We start from the raw sequence: 14,716 nt of genomic DNA on the forward strand, positions 1-14,716 counted from the left end.
CTCTGAAAAAGATAAAAAATTCCTAAATTTCTTGTCTCCCTACTGCTAATCCAGCATCTTATCTACTATTGTAGATGCTACTTTCTACAACTAAGGATATAGATATATCAATCTATTATAAACTAGCCATCCAAAAGAATATTGCAGTTCAAGTGTTGGGAGGAATATTGTGGAGACCCTGGTTGAAATCTATCCTCAGTCACAGTAACTCACAGGATAACTTTGGACCAGTCACTCTTTCAGCCTGACCTTCTTCATCAGTTGGTTGTAAGAAAAATAGGAGGAAGCAACATTGTCTTGAGTTCCTGAACAAAATACAGAATATAAATCTAGCAAATAAATAATTTTCGCAATCTCTTATCAGAAAGAAATCCCCAGAAAAGTAAAATAAAAGCAACTACATGACGGTCATGTTATAATCAGTTATATTGTTCCTGGCCCCCACAATATCATTTCTATCATGCATGGTGTCAAAAGATCCTTGAAGACAGAAGGTCCCAATTATTGTTGTTTTTTTATATTTATAATTTCTTATTTTTTGCACTTCTATTGAAGAAGCTAATGGGTAAGGTGCTTTGATAGGATTTGTATTCCAAAATAATAATTGAAATAAATAAGCTTCACATTACTAATATAGTCAATCTATTATTAAATGCTTATTATAGCCAATATTAGAACCTGGGGCATTCATTGAAACTAGGATCGATACAAGAAAGCCTTTTTTCATATAATACTCAAATAATGACCATAGGCATAGACAAATTCATATATAATGGTGGTACACTGCCTGCTATCTTTAAGGGCCGTATATTATCTCCTGCATAACAGGCAAAATGTTTTTTAGCTAGTGGGAAGGGAAGGGGATCACATCATGCTTGCAAGCTTCACTTGTCACCTATGTAAATACAGAGATTTGAAATACTTAAGACATTTCATCCGATTTCATGTAGAAGGAATCTTGATTTAAGAGATTTCAATTTAGTAGTCCATATGAAAAGAACAAATTTCTATCCAGATATTTCCCTGAAATAATAGAAAATGGCACTGCATTTGAAGTAGTTTGGATGAAACAAATAAACATGTTAGCAGACATTCAAACATAATGGATATGCTCTCCCCCTTCAATAGACTGCATGGTACTTCATACTGAATCTAAACCACTGGTTATGATTATTTTTTATTGATTTCAACAGTAAAATAAAATAATATCTATGAATCTAAACCGAAATTGTTTTAACAATTTTAACTGTGTTATTGGTTTGAGCTCTGAACTTGGCGATTTGGTTGCAAATGTTCGTTCCCATCTTCAGTGCACTCTGGATTGTGCTTGTCTGGGGGAGTACTGTTTTTAAACTGCTTTTAACTGTATCTCATTAATACGTGTTAGAAGACTGTCCAGTTCTCTGAATAAGTATTGTTATAATAATTTGAGGAAATTCATTCTAATGTCTTATATTCTACCAACAGCTGTAGATATCTCTGTTAAACCTTTACTGGATTTCATAAGCACTTGTATATCCAAAATAGGTGTTCCTCATAATAAGATAAGAGCATCTTAACAGTTGCCAAAGCACCAATTTTAACATCCACTGGCTAGTTGGGCAACTGTCTAGCTTTTCCTAAAGAAACTACTTGGATAAGCACGAAACGTTTCAAACCAAAAAAGAAAAGTTCAGTTGCCATGACTCAACTTCCACATAACTCTACGAGGATGACTGAGAATCTTCATTGACATATTTTCTCTAAATACTTATTATAAAGTGAAAGTTCCTATTTCCTTTCTCTAATATTTGTGTTTCTGCTATTTCGATTTCTGAAAGATTGAAAATCAATATCCCTACTTTTTGTCTTTCATTTAATGTCAGATTTTGGGGAAAGTCAAAAGCTTGAATTTATCTTCTTGCTTCCAACATCTCTCCATAGCTAACACAAATGTCCACTTAACATAATATCACTGAAGAAAGTTGGAAACAGCTAGAAGAACTTGCTTTAGTTGTAGAGATGGGCATTGCAAGGCAAGATGAACCTGACTATCTCTTGAATTCTGACAAATACCATCACTTGTCAGGCCTGTAGGATTTACCTATTGCTTAATAATTTACATATTTGATTAATCAATTTCTATATTTCATAGCATTTGTAAAGCTGATTTCCTGAAAAAATATTTTTATTTTGGAAAATGTTTATAGCCAACAAAAACTGTCCAAAGGTATTTGCTAGAATGAAAACTTTTTTAAAAAGTTATAAGATTGCATTTAAAGATTTTTAGCATTTGTTTTATTCATTCAATATCACAAACTTTTAAACAAGACATGAATTCCCTGTAGTATCAACTGATTTCTTAAAAATTATACAAAGTATAAAGTTCTTTCTACTATTTCTAAAAGTTGGGTTCCACATTGGGAAGCAACAAAGTCATCTTATGAATAGCTATTATCCCCAACAACTGCTAACTACTTTACAATTGTAAACTTACTTATATAAACATCATGATTATATTGTGAATTCTATTTCACTAGCTTATTGTAACTCTATAAATAAATATTTACTGCAAAATAAATTATTTCAGTGTATGATAAAGTACAGAAACCTCACAATTGCATCACAGCAATTCTTAAGAGATTAGCAAACATGACAGAATAAATGTTTAGGCCCACTTTGATAGATGTACATACTTATGAAGTGAAATATTAGATCATAATTTAAAAGAATGCATTGCAAAGTCATTCTAAACCAAGACGATCAAGCAGATGCTGTCCAGATGTTTTGAATTCATGGCCCAACAACTGTAGCCAGATATGGGAACTGATTTTGGAAGATACTAACTGGCCTATACTTGCAGCTATAATATTAGCAAATCAGAATTCATCTACAATTAATACAGCTTAGAGGCAATTAGGCCTTTAGTTAAGTACTTGGAACAGAGTAACGTATGGAGTGCAAAGCATATTATTAATAAATCTAGAAAACTCAATGTGAAACAAAAATTACATATGAATAAAAACCCAAACTCAGGGATTTAAAAGATTTTTTAAAATCTATTTAAAAATTGAACAGTGGTTTATGTATTTATCTTCTAAAACTAACAGTAGAAAAAATATGAACAAAAAATCATTAGGAGTTGTAAATAATAAAGGCAAATCCACAAGCATTACTAAATATTTGGATTAGGCTTTAATTTTTTATATTATTAAAATATTTTATTACAAGAATTTCATCAAAACTACCAGTTTTATTTGTATACCAAACTTTAAAGTCCTATTAAAACTGGCAAATAAAACATTTTAACAGTTGTCAACTAAAATGTACATACTTTTCCAGAAAAATAGCCACCAAAGTTAATGGGTTTTAGAAGTATACATAGAATTTCACTGCAAGTTTAGGTACTCTTATTTTGGATCAAGAATTGTTAGTGAGACTTCAGTTTAAGGCTAAAAGCATAGATAAAAAGTTTGTTCAAATATACTATGTTAATGTTAATGTAATATGGTACACTACAAAGTATCTGCTAAAAGTTCAAATATTAATACTATATAACAGTAAACGTATAGCAAGTTTTTGTGATGCTACAATTTTCATTTGTAACATCTCTCTATATTTGCAATATATATATTTAATGTGTTCTGGTTAATTACAAATAAAACATTCATTAGTAACTTCATAAAGTAGGAGATCAAAGTCTGTAGTCATTATTATGAAACAAATATTTAATATTAAAGGCAAAAAACCAGTAGAATTGTTCACATATTGATTAGCCTTTTGGTCATGTATGTATGCATGTATGTATATATGTATGAATAATACTTGCCAACAAAGATCTAAATATATGGTAAAATGAATATACAACTGAGCTACAACTGTTTGAATCAAAGAACTGCTTTACCATGCAATGCAGACTTTGAGAAATGTCTGCTAACTGCTGGTATCTAACAGGGAATACACACTAATTATCATCAAAAACCTAATCTAAGTACACCCACCACTGGCCTATTTTAACCTAAATTTAAAACATTTTCCTCCTACTTTTCAAGCAAATCCTTAACACTGGAATTGCTGGATGTTTCACGTAGAAGAGTACATATGGGAAGGTTTCCACACCCTTTTTTAAACACCAGAGTATTTGATTGGGGGGGGGGGGATTAAAAGCCAGAAAGCAACACGGACTCTGAATTAATTACGACTCTCCTCAGTCAAACTGCCATTTCCAGACTTTTATCTAAGGCTTTTCCTTGATAGAGGAAATCCAGGGGTGACCGAGACGAGAAAAAACCATGAAGGATTGTACTAAGCAACACAGCCCGCCTAACCTCCTGTTTCAAACTACATTATATCCACCCTATGGAGCTGGGGGAGGGTTTAAGGAGGAAAAAGTAGGCCACTCACATCTTTAAAAGAGGAAAGTTTGATATGGCGAGATTTTTGGGAGGTGGTCGGAGAGAGGAGGAGGGAAACTGAGGAAGAGAAAGAGAAGAGTATGGAAGACCGGAGAGAGCAAAGCAGAAATAATGGGGACGGGGAGGGCGGAGAGCTCGAGAAAAGAACCAAGGAGGAAAGGATAATTTTCCTCCTTCCTGCCTCCTTCCGTCCTCCCATCTCCCAGGGGAGCCGTGACCAGCTGGCAGCCGTCGCAGTCGCTATTAGAGCCTGGTAGAATAAGCTCCGAGCCTCCCGGCGGGTTTTAGGCCTTCATCACCTGTCTGGGACCAGAGCAAGCAATGCTTCCAACCCTTCCCCCTCCTCCTCCTTCCCGGGCGTGTAGGTATGGAGAGGGCACTCACAAGGAAGGAAGAGGGAAGAAAAGAAAAAAAAGCGGAGCTCTTGATGACCTACCCAGGCAATCTCTCTCCCTCAGAAGTCTCGGCCGAAGGCGGCCTCAGCCTTCCTCGGAACTGGCAGGAGCCGGTAGAGCTTGGACCTCTGCAGTAGTAACACCCGGCTCCGAAACCCCAACGCCGCTGCAGCTATGGGCTTGGGTGTAGTTAGCGAAGGGGGTGGGAGGCCGGTGTGGATCGGGAGGAGGGCTTTTACAAGGAGGAGCGGCTTAATTTCTCCTTACCTCGGTCTCCGGCTTTTCCATAGCAGCATTCCCGGAACTCTCGCTCCGCGCCAGCGGCCGCCGTTCCCTTTCAGGTCGCAGCCCCCCTTCGCAACTCTCGGCCCATCTTCATATCTCCTCCCTCCTCTCTCGGTGTTCCCGGCTTCGTAATGGCGGCGGCTGAGAGTCTCCCAAGCCCTGGTTTCGCTGATGGACCCGCGGTTCTCTCTCGCTCTCTTTCTCTCCCTCTCCCTCTCCGAGAAACACTCGGCGGCCCCCCTCTCCGTTCCCCGCCCCCACCTCGAACTTTACCTCAGCAGCTTTCCCTGCCTTCCCTCCCCCCTCCCTGTTCTCGCCCGCCGCCGCCGCCGCCGCCGCCACCGCGGCTCTGCGCGCGCGCGCCCCCGAGGCCTACCCTGGGTGCGCGTGCGCGGGAAGGACCTTCTATCTAAAACGTTTCCGTTTCTTTACTGGGCCTCTGTTGTCGTCGTCGTGAGGTTCCCTCGAAGCCCTGCCTACGCAACATGCGCGTGAGAGAGAGAGAGAGATAGAGAGCTTCGTCTCGGGCGCGAGCTCGCCCGTTTTATGTACATTAGCTCCCTCTCCTCCCACTGCTCCCCCCTTTCTCTCTCTCTCACACACATAGACACGGCTTGCTGAAAGCGCCACTTTAAAGCGTTTGAGGGGCGATTGGCGGGAGAAAAGGTGACAGGCTCCTCACAGTTCTCGTTTCGGACCCTGCGACTGAAACTGATAGAGAAGGAATAACGAGACGTTTGGATCCGACCATTTGGTAAAAGCTGTGGTCCTTAGAAACCGATGGAAATATATGCGACTCTCTAGGAAAACGAGTAATCTCTCCCGCCTACAAAATCTTCCTCGATTAAGATTATACATAAAGCAGAAATATCAGTACGCCGAGAGTTACATCCGAAGAGGCGTTTCTTCAAACGTCTTCCAACGCCGACTGGTCTGCGTGATTTCTCTTTATGCGTTACTTTCTTAACCCGCCTGTCCTTCGAAGTCTTCGGAGCAACTAACTCGTCAGCTCACCACGGCACTCTGGAGAAGGCGAAGGAAAGCAAATGGCATGCCCGAGCCTTATACAGACACAAGCTTAATAAGCTAAATGGAGGCGTTCATGTATTTTCCCACCCAACCTACAGCAGGTTCATGGTTTGAGATGCGTTGGAAATAAGTTCCCTTCAAGTGGATCCCTGGATCCCTCTGATCCATGGCCGTCCAGAAGGATTTCCCTCACAAGTGGGCTGAGCCCCTGAAGGAACATTTTCGGAACAGGTCGGGTACGACCTGACAAGGCAACTTTGGATGGAGAAGAAAAGGGACCTAAATTCGGCTCCTCGGTGGAGGGGAGGAGGCATCACTTAGCTTAAGAAGTTCCACAGAATTTGCAACTGTGTGGCATAGTGCTTTCTGACTGACCTACACTGTAAATTCAACAGAATTGAGTTTTTGCTCCTAGAGGAAAGTAATGCTTTATATCTGGGGATAAATGACTGCTTTGAGAATGGAAGTGTGAATGCATCCAAACCAAACAAAATAATGCACTTCATAAGTTTTTGTGGTCACAATTATAACAAAATTAATAAAATTAGGTTGTAATTAATACCTACCACTAGGCATGCAATTGCAGTTAAGATATGTTCCATTAAACTCAAAAATACATTCCAGTGCATGATATCTGAAGTTACCTGTTTCTCATTATCAATAGCACCATTGATGTTACTCTTGCAGTAGATATATTGAATGCCCAAAAGGCATATGGTATTTGCTGTTAATAATTTGATAATTTAAGGAAACTATAACATTTATAAAACATTTGCTTAGAAAAAATAATGTATTATTGATTAGGGCAATTTGCCAGGATATGTATTGGAAAATAACACAAAAATTAAGGACATGTTTTGGTCACTCAGTAGTAGAAAGATAACTTGTACTGATTAAAGGAGCAGGTCACACTGAATCTTGCTGTGAGTCTCATATGACACATTTCATTACTGAAAAAAGTTTAAAATATTTAAAGTATTATTAGAACTGTTGGGGGTCAAGCTGCACCTTGAGAATATATTTTTTAACTTGATGTAGAAGTTGTTTACACTCACTAACTTTTTTGCTTGGTCTGTAATAGGATGCATTGAAAGATGGAGAATTGCTTCTATTGCAAACAGTACACCTTACCCAACAAGCAATTCTACAATATTCTGAAAATAAGGAAAATAAAAATTATTTTGGCAAGAAAACTTGGAAAATAGGAAAATAAACAGTTGATGAAATTTCAACTATAACATTCCCTAAACCTCTTCTGAGAGAGACAGCTTGATGTAGTGGTTAATGTACCAGGCTAGATACTGGGAGACTAAGTCCTGCCTGAGGATTGATGCCAGTCGGATGACCTTCACGCGGCCCTAGGAAGAAGGCAATAGCAAACTACTTCCGAAAAATCTTGCCAAGAAAACTGCAGGGATTTGCCCAGACAGTTGCCAGGAGTCAAAAACTGTCGTGAAGGCACCAAAACAAACAAAAATCCCTCCTCTACTCCTCTGCTTAGCAGTAGAGAAAGTTTCTGGACATGAATGAAATATGAATTAAATAGACTGAGAAAGCAGAAGAGACAGAGGCCCAAACAGGATCATTGTAGGATATGTGTGTATAAAGTAGGTTGACAGCATATTAATGAAGTAGCTTGGAGTACTGAATACAAAATTGTTTGGACAAGTCCAAGAAAGATTGAATAGCAGTAACTTAGTGGATCCTTTGATCCAACAAAGACACTGAACATTGAGGAACAGAATAGTCTTAAATATAAAATATTCATTGGAGAAAGTCGGCTTATTGTTTATAACATGTAAATACAGTTTTTTCACACACACTATCCTTTACAGTGATTTACAAGAAGAGATTATTGCCATCATTTAAACTGAATTATTTATTTTTTAATACTATTCCAACATACTATTTCAAAATGATTTTGGCAGCTGTGAATGACACAATTGTCATCACTCTTTCCTTTGCCGTTAATCTTTCTAGGAGAATGATCAATATCTTTTCAAATAAATCCATGCATTTGAAAATGCTCACTAGTTGAGTCTTATTAGCAGTGGAGTGGAAGCACATTGCAATATATATGTAGGTAAGACTAATGGCTGAGAAAGATAATTTTGATAGGAAAATTGGAAAAATGATAAATAATGCAAAATTGTATTATTAATGCTTAGTTTCCAAAGTGCTGAAGGAATACATGATAGCTTTTTGCTGCTGAGAAGTGGGTTTTAGCATCCATATCTAGTTGTCAGTGGAGATTCTCAATCATCCAGGTTATGATTGTCCCAAAGGTGCTTTTTCCAGAAGGCAACTGGTTTTTCTTGGAAGTCCAAAAAGTCCAGTTGCCTTTTGGAAAAAGCATTTTGGGACATCCATCTCCAGAATCATTTCTGTATAACATTGGCAAGGCAGAAACAATGTCCTTATCATAGATTGCCAAACATCAGTTGTATTATTATGCAGAGAATAAAAATTAAATTGGAATGTTATTTCATGTTTCTGAATTGGATTTTTTTTTAAACTTAGCAATTGTGGGCTTTTGGGGAGGAAGAATGGTATACAGTGTAGAAATAGAATTTCTATACATGAACATACATGTATTGAATGCCTTTGGCAGTTTACTTTTTATATTACGATTTCACAAATTTAGATCTTGCTGTACTGTAATAAAGTTCAAAGTAACAGATATGAAATTAAACGTATTTTGTGGAGTCCTTGGTGCTTTCTGAGCTTGTGTGTCCTTAGAGATATTATATTACCCCAACTAAGTAATATCAGTGCAACTGAGTATGAAGTCCTATTTTATATATTGTACCTTGCCCTCTGAGTGTTGGTGGAGGTTGGTTTTCTCTTTGATATTTCCTTAATAAAGTTATTGTTTCCTGCTTGATTGCCTTGTATTAATCATAGTTTAGTTATACAATAATACAATAGTAGAGTTGGAAGGGACCTTGGAGGTCTTCTAGTCCAACCCCCTGCCTAGGCAGGAAACCCTATACCGTTCCAGACAAATTTGACAAAACAAGTTTGTCTCTTGTTAATCCTAGTCTGTTGTTACCTAGTCAGGTGATGAAATGTTTGCAAGCAAATAATCAAGCTCATGGAGCATCAAGGGTTCCACAGTTCCATCCTGAGTTACTTATATTCTGTTCCATTGCATATATTTTATCTTTGGGCAAGAAACTGGAAAATATGAAATGTTAACATCAAATGTTAAACAAATGTGTGTAAAAATATTCTGAGCTGCTTCAGGGTAGGAGCGATCAGTTGAAATGACTCCCCTTTTTCTTTTAAAAATATCCAATCTGAATAAGAAAGTACTAAAATATCTAATTAACAAAAACAAAAATGAGTTCTCCAGATGGCCAACAAAACTAGGCATGTCAATAAAGCAAAACTGAAGACAAAATGATTATAAATTAAAATTCAGTTAAAACATACCTGATTCCCTAAAGATACATATACAATATCAGGTAATTTTCTTCCAGAATCCCATTTCATGACCAGGGTACCATTTTCTTTGCTGGTCATGTAATTACTTCAGAAGATGTGATCACTCAGAAAAGTCCTATTAGACTATGGAGGGAAGAAGTGGGCCTAACAGGCAATCTGTTGTTTGTATTGCTAGCGTGATGACATTGGCAAGATTCAGTACAGTTTCATAATCTGTATAGATAGCTTTCCAATAGCAAGAGAGGCATTTGGTAAGGGGGAGACTCAAATTCAACTAAAATAATATGCTATTTGAGGGTATTTTTGAGTTTACATTGTGCAGCTGTTCTACCCTTTTAAAAGAATATTAAAATACAGGGGATCCTTGATTTATGATTACAATTGAGCCCAAAAATTTGGTACTAAGTCAAGTTACTGTGTGACTGGACCTGATTTTATGAATTTTTTTATGGTGATTAAGTGAGTTACCATGATAATTAAGCAAATAATGTCGTAAGTCCAAATCCAGTTCATCCAATAGGGGTTAGGGTTAAATCAAGGCACACTTGAGAGAAGGGTATCCCAACTTGCACATTACAGATTGTTCTTGAATTATGACTACAATTGGGGTCAGAATTTCTGTTGCTAAGCAAAGTGGTAATTAAGTGAATTGCACCTAATGATCTTTTATTTATTGTTAAACAAATCACTGCAGTTTTAAATAAATCAAAAGTAAGTCATTAAGCAAATCCAACTTTCACGAATTGACTTTGCTTGTGAGAAATTCTCTGGAAACATCACAAATAGGGATGACATGATCTGGGATGTTGCAGTCACCATAAATACATGCCAGTTGTCAAGCATCCAAATTTTGATCACATAATGACTAATTAACAGGGGTCCTGACAAGGATTTTTAACCTCTCCCTGCAACAGGCTAGAGTACCATCATGCTTGAAAGAAACCACAATTATCCCAGTTCCGAAGAAAGCTTGAATGACTATAGACCCATTCCACTGACGTCTATAGTAATGAAGTGCTTTGAGAGACTGGTCCTACAACATCTCAGGTCCTGTCTTCCACCAAATTTTGATCAACACCAGTTTGCTTATAGAAGCAACAGGTCGACGGGACGCCATCACCACTGTTCTACATATTGCACTGAGCCACCTTGAGAAATCTGGGAATTATGTCAGAATGCTTTTTATAGACTATAGCTCGGCCTTTAACACCATCTTACCAGGAATTCTTATTGAAAATTTGACTGACATGAATTTCCCTCCCCTCACTTGTGAATGGATCAAAGACTTCCTGACAGATCGTCCACAAATAGTAAGGGTTGGGTCCTTTACATCTTCCACACTGAAGCTCAGCACAGGATCCCCTCATGGTTATGTGCTCAGTCCCTACCTGTACTCGCTGTATACATATGACTGCATATCCTCTGATCCATCCAACATCATAATAAAGTTTGCAGACGACATAATGGTGCTGGGTCTCATAACTGGAGGGGACGAATCAGCATACAGGGAAGAAGTCCAGAAGGCATCCCCATGGTGCTCAAGAAACAACTTACATCTAAATACTAATAAGACAATAAGACAAAGGAGATGGTGCTAAATTTCCAGAAGCACAGAGATGAACCTGCCCCACTGTATATCGAGGGGGGCTGTGTGGAGAGGGTTTCCTCTTTTAAATTCTTGGGAGTGCTTATTAGTCAAGATCTCACTTGGAAAAACAACACGTCTCTGGTGATTGGAAAGGCCCAACAGAGACTTCATTTCCTTAGAGTCTTGAGAAAAAAATCAGGTGGAACAACGGCTAATGACCTCTTTCTATCGGTCCACCATAGAAAGTGTCCTCACATATTGTATTACAGTATGGTATGCTGGTTAAACAGCTGTGGACAGGAAGGCACTACAGAGAGTGATCAATTCGGCACAAGAAACCATTGGTTGCCCTCTGACACCACTGGATGACACCACCAGATCTTGCTGCTTTTGCAGAGTAAGGAAGATACTCAGAGATGATTCACACCCTGGTCAGTGTCTCTGTACTTCTATCATCAGGCAGAAGACATCAAAGTATAGCCAGCCGAACAAACAGGTTTAAAGATAGTTTGTATCCTTGGGCTGTGAGACTTTTAAATACAACCACAATCACTTGGTAGGTTTTTTTCTTTTTCTTTCTTTTTTCATTTCTGTTACCAATTTCATTGTATTTAAGTACAATGACAATAAAGATTATACTTATACTTATATCTATACTTATACTTATAACCATGGGACTGCTGCAAGGATCGTAAGTGCAAGAACTAATCGTAAGTCACTTTTTTCAGTGCTGTTGTACCTTCAAATGGTCGCTAAAGCAAGGAGTACTTGTATTCCATAAAAGAATTGAATGTATAAGCTGTATAGTGTGCTGATATTGTATATTCATCACAGACTTCAGTTGCAGTTATTGTGAATGGCCAGTACATCTGGTATTGTGATACCCAAGTAATATTTTATCCAATGTTACCCCTTGTAATAGTAATTTCATTATAGTAAATTAGTACATTAGCTCATTCACATTATATTGCTCATATTTCAATAGTTGTGCATCTTTGCCTAATTATCATAGTCATAAAGCCAATGGGAAGGTGAAAAGCAGTGCTGGGATTCTACCAGTTCGGCAGAATCAATAGCTGTTCTTTTGTTGAGTTGGTGAACTGGCTCTGAAATGGCCAGACTAGCATGCCAAATCTGGCTTTGCAGCAAGCAAGGAGTCAGGGTTCCAAGTATCACCCCCAACAAATTCGATAATCAGATGAGGCATAGGGGTTGGAGGCACATGAATGCACGCTACTCTGGCATCACCAAAAAGTGGATTCTCAACCCGCTCCTGGATTTTTGCTGCCAGACTGTTTAACTTTCTTTAAGGTTTACTTGATATAGAAGAAACGTTGGTCCTACCTGAACATTCTTCTCAGCATGGCGCAGGATGGTCCAGAAGTGGAAGTTCAATCCTTATTTGCCCAAGAGACTGAGTCAGAATTGAAGCCACGCCTCCAGCTTCCCTGCTGACTTCCAATTCCAACAAGGCGCAGCTCCAACTAGGGAAACACAAGAAGAACAGGCTCTGCCCGCAGCATTAATAGCCTCGGGGATACGGACCTAACACATGAAACAAGGGGGGGATCTGGACCATCCTGCGCCACGCTGAGAAGAATGTTCAGGTAGGACCAACGTTCCTTCTCCAGCTGATGGTGTAGGAGGGTTCAGAAGTGGGACGTACCAAAGCAGCAGTCCCTAGGGCAGGAGCTCATTGGTCCATGGCACCCTAGAGAGCATGAACCCCCTGAAGCACCCTATGACTGAATGACGCTTCAGCAGACGCAAAGGCATCGAGCCGATAGTGCTTGATAAATGGTGATGGGGAAGCCCATGTCTCTGCCCTACAAATATCTCCAATCGGAGCCTGAGTGTTCCATGTAGCCATGGTGGCCGCACTCCTAATGGAATGGGCCGTTATCCCTTGAGGCACCGGCTTACCCCGGGTCTCATAGGCCCAGGCAATGCAAGCCCGTAGCCACCACCCAACGGTAGAAGGGGACACCCTAGATCAGTGATGGCGAATCTATGGCATGCGTGCCACAAGTGGCACGCAAGGCGCTGCCCTGTCAGCTGGTCAGCGCGCATGTGCATGCTGGCCAGCTGAGTTCACCTTTTTAAAAGCTATTTTTCGCCTTCCCCAGGCTCCAGAGGCTTTATAGGAGCCTGGGGAGGGCGAAAAGAGGCTCCACCGTCCCTCCGGAGGCCCTCCGGAGGCTTCAGGGACCGTCCGGAAGCTTCCCTAAAGCCTTCGGAACGCTTAAAACCACCCTCCGAGCAAACCGGAAGTTACTCTGCCCAGAGGGCCCTGGAATGCGTGCCTCCCTGCCTGTTTAGATGCGCCTTTGCAGCTACGTTATCCATCAATAACAGGACATGTTTGTGCTCTACAAGGGCCTGAAAGTATCGAAGGGGTAGATGAGCCGCCTGCAGTTCCAGCCAATTTATGTTATGAGTAAAGTCGAAGGGGGACCAGCAGCCCTGTGCCAATTACGTACCCAGCAGCGTCCCCCAACCATAAAGGCTCGCATCTATGGTCAGGGTGAGCCTTTCTGGCTCCCTGAATACACACCCCTTGGCCAGGGCAGCAGAGACCCACCATTTCAAGGAAAGCCACACCTGAGAGGGTACCTGAACCCGAAAAGGGGAGGCGCTGTGTTTACTCCTTTGGTACAGGAGGAGGAACCACTGGAGAGGCCTAGCATGGATCCTCGCCCAGGGGACCAGATCAATACAAGATATCATTTTCCCTTACAGCTGGGACAAGGTGACGATAGGCACCCGCCTCTCTTTTTGTACCTGCTGAATCAGTTTGACTAGACTAGCCTTGCGATCCTGGGAGAGAAAAACCATGCTAGCAGTGGAATCAATGACCACCCCCAAATGCAACAGCCTGGTAGAAGGCTGCATATGGCTTTTCTGGAAATTCATGGAAAGCCCATACCTCTGCAGGGTGTCCACCATCAGGCCCAGATCCTGAAGGGACCGTTCCGGGGACTCCACCTGGAGGAGGATGTCATCTAAATAACAGTGAAGATTGATGGGCACTGTTTTTAGATGAGCAGCCAGAGCCACCAGGACCTTTGTAAAGGTCCTGGGAGCCAAAGACAGCCCAAAAGGAAGAGCCCTGAACTGGTAATGGGTACCAGCATAGGAAAACCGAAGGAACCTCCTGTGTTTGGGAAAAATTAATATGTGAAGATAGTCTTCCGTTAAATCAATAGACGTCAAATAATCGCCTTCCCAGACATCCTCCAGGATGGATCAAACCAATTGTAAATTAGGAAACAGTTCAGTCTTTTAAGGTCAAGAATCGCCCTCCATTCCCCAGACTACTTTGGAACCACAAAACGGTTCAAATAGAACCCCTTGCCCCAGTCCTCCCTTGGAACCAATTCAACCGCCTGCATGTCCACCAAATGGTCAATGGTCTGGTGCATAAGCAGCCTTTTGACTTCACTTTTGGAGGATGTGAAAGTTCAAAAAGAATTCGGGGGGATGGAGAGGAATTCCAGCTGTAGGCCGAATATCACTGTATTCAGGACCCAGAAGTCTGATATAATACTCTACCAACGGTCGGCAAACAATGCCAACCT

General features: G+C 40.2%; 1 protein-coding gene across 4 annotated transcripts in view; it reads right to left on the reverse strand.

Moving 5' to 3' along the window:
• ARHGAP5 (Rho GTPase activating protein 5) overlaps window positions 1–5,348 on the reverse strand; it is a 33,715-nt gene extending 28,367 nt beyond the window's left edge. For 2 of the 4 annotated variants that reach the window (XM_081938820.1, XM_081938817.1), the window contains exon 1: window positions 5,057–5,348. The gene's annotated coding sequence lies outside the window, so the exon portion shown is untranslated. Of the gene's footprint in view, window positions 1–4,830; window positions 5,001–5,056 lie in introns of those variants that run through there. The other 2 variants (XM_081938821.1, XM_081938818.1) reach the window with 1 other exon arrangement.
• Between the last annotated feature and the right edge of the window lie 9,368 nt (window positions 5,349–14,716).

The sequence above is a fragment of the Natrix helvetica genome (genome assembly GCF_964273705.1).
Source record: "Natrix helvetica genome assembly, chromosome: 1".
Taxonomy (NCBI): Eukaryota; Metazoa; Chordata; class Lepidosauria; order Squamata; family Natricidae; genus Natrix; species Natrix helvetica.